The following is a 6,515-nucleotide window of genomic DNA, read 5'->3' on the forward strand; positions in this document are numbered from 1 at the left end:
ACTACATATGGATTTAATCTCACCATAAAATGTAATTTGTGTGCATATCAGATGTTGTATGATTTACCATAATCAATGTGGAGTTCGACAGAACAAAGTCTCCAGGAGCTATGATAGTCCTGATGTCTGTCCTGTTTATTCCTTTTTTAAAAAAAAATTTAACACTTCACTGCCTCAGATTTTAATACCTCTGTCAAAGAGTCTGTCATCATGCAGGTCTAATATAATTTTACTCTTCCAATAAAGCTACAGAGTAGTGATGGATCAGAATTAGCTCACAAGCCCTGCCTGATTCATGTGGTGATGGTTGACTTGCAAATTGCCAATTAACCAACAGTTATGCTGAACAAAGAGAGAGGTACTGAGTTTTTTTTCTATTGGTCCCAGAGTTACTGCCTTTATATACAAAATAAGAGCCTTGCCTTGCAAATCTATTCCAACCTAATATTTTCTTTACATCCTACAAAGTTGGAAAAGTCTAGTAAATAAGACACTGGTCTGGGAGTCAGGAGATCTGGGTATTCTATTCCTAGCTCTGGCACTGACCTGCTACATGACCTTGGGCAAGTCATTTCATGCCTTTTGTTTTCTCACTTGTTGTATGTCTTCCTGTAGGCTGCGTGGCTGTCCCTCCCTGCCAGTCTCTGAGGGAAGCCACATCTCCTCGTTGTCACGTACCTGAAACAGTTAGTTCAAAGGGGAGAATTAGCTACACCTAGTACTCCGGTCTTCCGGCTGGGCAGAACAGTAAGGCAGTCTATGAGCCCCGGGCCCTCTGTCAGAGCAGGGCATCAAACAGTAGGCTCTGGCCTGCAATCAGGGCAGAGCAGCTGAGCAGTCTATGAGCCCCAGGTAAGGGTTAGCACCAATAAAGTCTAGAGGCTCAGGCAGGGGTGAGCACCAAGCACAGACTATGAGGCTCAGGTAAGGGTGCCCAAGCAGCGCAGGCCTCCTGGTCTAAGGAGGGAGAGTACTGTCACCCCAGGAGTGGGGTTGCAGGGAGAGCTGCCCAACAACACCGTATCCCAGGCCAGGGCCCTAACAGTGGCAGAATGGTCCACCACTGGATCAGTAGGGATCCACCTGCAACACTCTGACCTTGGATCAGGTCAGCTGTCAACCAGACTATTGCCTGGTTTCCCTGGGCTGCTTCCTACTCTCCCCCTTGGGTGTACCTGCATCTGTCGTCTTGTCGGGGAGGGCTCTGGCCAGTCCGCAGGTGACAGCCCCAGCAGCTCCTCAGCATCTTGGTCGGCCAGCGGTCCTGGGAACTCTCGCCAATCCTCAGGAGGCAGCCCCGGCAGCTCCTCTGCAGGCTCCAGCAGCAGGCAGGATGGGTCCGTCTCCTGTGGTGGCTCCACTCCAACTGAACTGCAAGGCTGGCCTTTTGTAGTTCCCCTTCCTGCCCTGCCCTTCCGCTTCCGACGAGGTGGATGTGGCTCTCCTGGTTCGGCCCACCAGGGGGCATGTTGTGGTCTCTGTGAGAGGCCATGCCTCCTTGCTACACTTGCCTATTTAGATTTTAAGCTTACCAGACCAGAGACTCTCTTATACATGATTGTACTGTGCCTAGCACAATGGGGCACTGATCTCAGCTGGGAACTCTAGGCACCACTGTGATAAAAAAAAAAAAAACTTCCCATGAGTCAGTATCACTAGCATCAACATCTTTCTTTTAAGTGGGGTGGGAGGGCAGGAGAATGGTTTGGATAAAGCAGGAAATATGATTTGAATCTTTCCTTTATACCAGAACCAAATCCAAACCATTTTTGAATTTAAGAAATTTCAATTAATTTTTAGTGAATGAGTTCTATTTATATTTTACATGCAGGAACACTTCAATTAGACTTCCAAGAACATGGGATGGGGACATGTAGCTGTCGGCTGGCCTACACTACAGTTTAACAGAATAGTCATTGAACCTTTCTGTTCTTGAAATGGTTCGGTTCTATCCACATTAACCAACGCTAATTAATATACATACCCACGCATGCCAGTTCCAGGCACTGTTCTTCACTTTCTGTATTGTATTTGCATTTCAGGAGATGACACTTTTTATGGCTTATTGTAGAACAATATTATAAATGATACATTCTCTTTTTTTAAAGAGTACTTTACATTGCAAAAGAAAACATTAAGATTGCATATAAAAATCTAAATTATTCTTAACAGTTTTACTTGAATAATGGCTTTAATAGTTTCAAAACAGCTTCTCTGTGCCAAAGCATGTTCTTTTTACTGTGTTCTTAAATAGAAAGGATGGTCCAATGTTTAGGGGTACTAGCCTAGGATTTGGGAGACCCAGGTTGAATTTCTCACTCTGCCAGAGACTTCCTGTTTGATGGTGAGCAAGTCCATTAGTGATTCCCTGTGCCTCTGCTCCCCACCTGTAGAATGGTGAGAATAGCACTTCCCTATCCTAAAAGAATGCTGTTATAATAAGTACATTAAGACTGAGGCACTCAGATGTAGTAGGAAGAGAGCTTGAGATATAAGCCCTTGTATTAGAGGCCTGGTATGAGGCCTGAGCTAAAGTAGTGGGCAGGCTTTGCTGATATATAAGTTAGCAAACATCAGGCTGTGAGCAAACGTCAGGCTTTGCCTGCTTGCAATTTCACAGAATCCGGCAAGAACAGGACTGATATTGCACAAAAACACATTCTAAGAAGTGCTAGGCACAGAGTACTTACACAAACACATCCCAATATCAAGTGGTACTAGAACATCCCAATATCAAGGATGGTACAAAAACATTCCCCAAGGATAACAGGAATACACTGACCCCTCCTAAAAGATAAAATCAGGATGACAGTGTGATTAATAGAGATGTTTTAAACAAACCAACATGTACAAGGAGATGGGTAATAACTAGCCATGTCAGGGGGCAGTAACTACTATGTCAGTTGTTTGTATCAGGGTATAAACAACTATCTCTGAGAGAGTGTATTGGTCCAACTGAGGGGGGAAATGGAAAGTCCAGCCATTCACTGAGCTGCGTCCATCGTCACGGGCATACATGTCTTGGTATCCTCGTAGAGTCTGCCAGGTGCTATTACCATACTTTGTTGACAATAAACCTGGCCAGGTGCCTTCATACCTAAATGGATCTTGTGGTCATTGCGTGGTCAAGGTCCGCAGTGCTGGGGTGGTACACAGGAAGAACACACACACGCAACCGAACATCTAACCATATCAGATACTATGGTGATGAGGGCTATACAAGTATTATAGAGATAGCGCTTTCCTACCTTCCAGTGCTGTCAAAAATAAATACATTAAAGACACTGAAGTGTTCAGATACTGTATTAATGAGCATCATAAGTACATAATATAGATGATATTCTCCTCCCCCAAAACCATGTGTTTCACCTAGCTATTGCATCTTGTCATCAATGAAGATAAGAAGCTCTTTGGGCCAAGAACTGCCTTTTCACAAGACTGTACAATGCCTCACGCCATGGCACTCCAATCCCCTATTGGTGCCTCTAAGCGATCCTGCAACACAGAAGAAAACTAATAGTATTAGGATGCACTGTACCTTTAATAAGGTGGGATGGAGAGATGCTTGAGAGAGTCAAGAGCATCAGAACACCACACACACTGCTGATGGAACAGCAATGAATGAGGGGCGGGGGCGGGAAGGTGGTAGATAGGCTAAAGCAGTGATACTCAGATTGAGGCTCACGAGCCACAAGTGGCTCTTTAATGTGTGTCCTGCAGCTCTTTGCAGCACATGAAATTAAAACACTATTTGATTTAATTATTAACCAATCAGGATGTTTTTAGTATGTTATTAACCAATTGTAGTTGATGAAATAGTACTTGGTTGGTCATTTTGCGGTGAGAATAATATATATACACACACACTATACATTTCCCGTCATATTGTTTAAATATGACTACATAGCATTATAGTAAATGAAACAATGAATTCACGCTACTGTGGCTCTTGGGTAATGCGGATTGCTCATTCGGCTCCTGAATCACTGAGGTCTGAGAATCATTGGGTTTAAAATATTGTCTCTGTGACCTGTCAGCATTGCTGCAGAAGAGTAGGATTGCACAGTGAAGGCTAATTGAACCAGTGCAGTTGTACTGCTTTTATTTCTAGTTAACACTAGCACTGAAATGGCTGCAAGCGAACTATACTGGTGCAGGCTGGAACATTTGTAATATTTGCATAGAGGGTGCAGGGATGTCCTCCAACATCTTTATCAGCTATGCTATCATTAGAAGAACCCTTCACAGCTACAAACCAGACTGCTCATGTTCACTATGGTAGAAACCATAGAAGGGAGTAAGTGCTTGTTCTCGGAGCATTAACTCCCACATGGGTCTTCCAGTAAGAATTCTCCAAGGGCTTGATCCTGCTCCCATTGGACACAATGTAAAAACTCCACTTGACTTTAGGGGGAATAGGATCAGTGCCCAAGTTAGGAGGAGAGCAGGATGCAGAGAATAGCATTTTTACGCACTTGCTTCCATCCCAACATACCCTTTATGATCTACAGAGACCCAAGTGCAGTGGTTCTCAAACTTTTGTACTGGTGACCTCTTTTACATAGCAAGCCTCTGTGTGTGACCCCCCTTTTAAATTAAAAACACTTCTTTACATATTTAATGCCATTATGAATGCTGGAGGCAAAGTCGGGTTTGGGGTGGAGGCTGACAGCTCACAACTCCTCATGTAATAACCTCACAACCCCCTAAGGGGTCCCGACCCCCAGTTTGAGATCCCCTGCCCAAGTGTATGTATTTGCTCTAGAAGGTCTTCTGTAGCCTCCAAAGAATAGAACGGCATGCTACAGAGTTACTGCTGTCTCCTTCCATGACTCCCTCCCTTGTTACACCCTCTTTTGCTCCCATCTACTTACATGAAGGAAGTTGGGGGCATCACTTCTTCACGTAACCCCACAAACACTTCTGCCTGCAACTTGACCAGATTATGGCAAGAATAGAGGGGAACATTGAAAGTTCTCCCACCGGCCTTCAAGTTTCATGTCAGTGTTTGAGTGCTATAGACAGGAGCTGCATCTTCATGTGATGAGACTGCAAAATAGGTAAAGATAGCTAATTGCTATTAGAGTTTGTGACGGTCATTGAATGAGTATTCTGTGTTTAATATTCAAAAATAAGCAGAAAGTTAATTAAAACTTCAGTTATCTTACAATTTTTGATTATGATTATTTGTTAGTGTGGGAGCACTATTCACTCTTTGTATTTTTCCTCCTGTGATAAAGGTTCTTTTTGGGATCCTCTGCTGAAACCACTCAGCTAGTCAACTAACCAATAAAAAACCCTGATGCAATAAAAATACAAAACCGAGAATAGCAAAATATCTGACTCTTTCCCCATCATCACATGTAAATATGAAAAGAGCTGGCGAATCAGACTTAAGACAATTCAAATAAAACAGTTTGGCTAAAATCAAATAACATTCAGACTATCCGATTAAAATGAAAAATTAGTTTCTCCTCCCAATTTACGGTTTCTATCATTAACACCACAAGGGCTCCCCCATTGGAAGGTTAACAATAGCACTAACCTGCTGCGAAATGCTTTGCCATGAGGGGCAAAACCACATACTGTTTTCTGTTCCTGTGGCTCAGGTTCTCCCAACCCACCAAGGTCACACGTCGTTTTTGTAAAGCATAGTTGCCCTCAATGGAGTCTGAGTACAGCTACAGGGAACCTATTGAGCATGCCCAAAACTACCACACCCAATTCTAGAAACTTCTGAGCATGGAGTGCTAATTGTGTATTTGCTGCCTAGCAACAGTGGTCCAGACACAACTCATTCCTCCCCCTGCTTCACTATAGATCTCTTAAAGAGATATCTCCCTATTAGGCATGTGGATTACACTGCCACTTGGCAGAGGAAAAACAAAATATTATTTCTCAACATCTATTTCCTTTTGCCTCCCCTGGGTCTGGGAAGAAGCAGAAATACAATGAGAAAAATTAGTCTAATACTCGAAACCAGTCCAAACACAAGGAATTCTAGAACTCTCCTAAGCGCCTATTCTCAAAAGATTTCGAGACCATTTTGCTTCTGATAAGAATCTGAGCTTTTGGATGTTTCTCCAACATGAAAGAAAACTCAGTCCTTTCTGATGTTCAGATTGTAAGTTCTTTGGGGCTGAGGCTGTGTATTTATTATGTGTGTTCAGTGAAACAGTACCCTGATCCATCTCATAGACTTTAATGTCAGAAGGGACCATTATGATCATCTTGTCTGACCCCCTGCATGCTGCAGGCCACAAAACTGTCCCTACCCTTCCCTTGACTCTGCTGATGAAGTCCCCAAATCCTGTGTCTTGGTGACTTCAATTTGCAGAGAACCCTCCTGCTAGCGATCCCTGCCCCATGCTGCGGAGGAAGGCGAAAAACCTCCAGGGCCTCAGCCAATCTACCCTGGAGGAAAATTCCTTCCCGACCCCAAATATGGCGATCAGTAAGACCCCGAGCATGTAGTTAAGAGTCTCCAGCCTGACCCTTGTTAGCCATTATACTAT

General features: G+C 43.6%; 1 long non-coding RNA gene across 1 annotated transcript; it reads right to left on the reverse strand.

The window, feature by feature from the left end:
* Positions 1 to 3,349: 3,349 nt before the first annotated feature.
* On the reverse strand, positions 3,350 to 5,649 carry LOC117867457. Its single transcript, XR_004643417.1, has 3 exons — positions 5,546 to 5,649; positions 4,875 to 5,049; positions 3,350 to 3,495 (listed from the first exon to the last, which is right to left on the reverse strand). It is a non-coding gene; the product is annotated as an uncharacterized LOC117867457 (long non-coding RNA).
* Positions 5,650 to 6,515: the final 866 nt, after the last annotated feature.

The sequence above is a fragment of the Trachemys scripta genome, chromosome 1, assembly GCF_013100865.1.
Source record: "Trachemys scripta elegans isolate TJP31775 chromosome 1, CAS_Tse_1.0, whole genome shotgun sequence".
Taxonomy (NCBI): Eukaryota; Metazoa; Chordata; order Testudines; family Emydidae; genus Trachemys; species Trachemys scripta.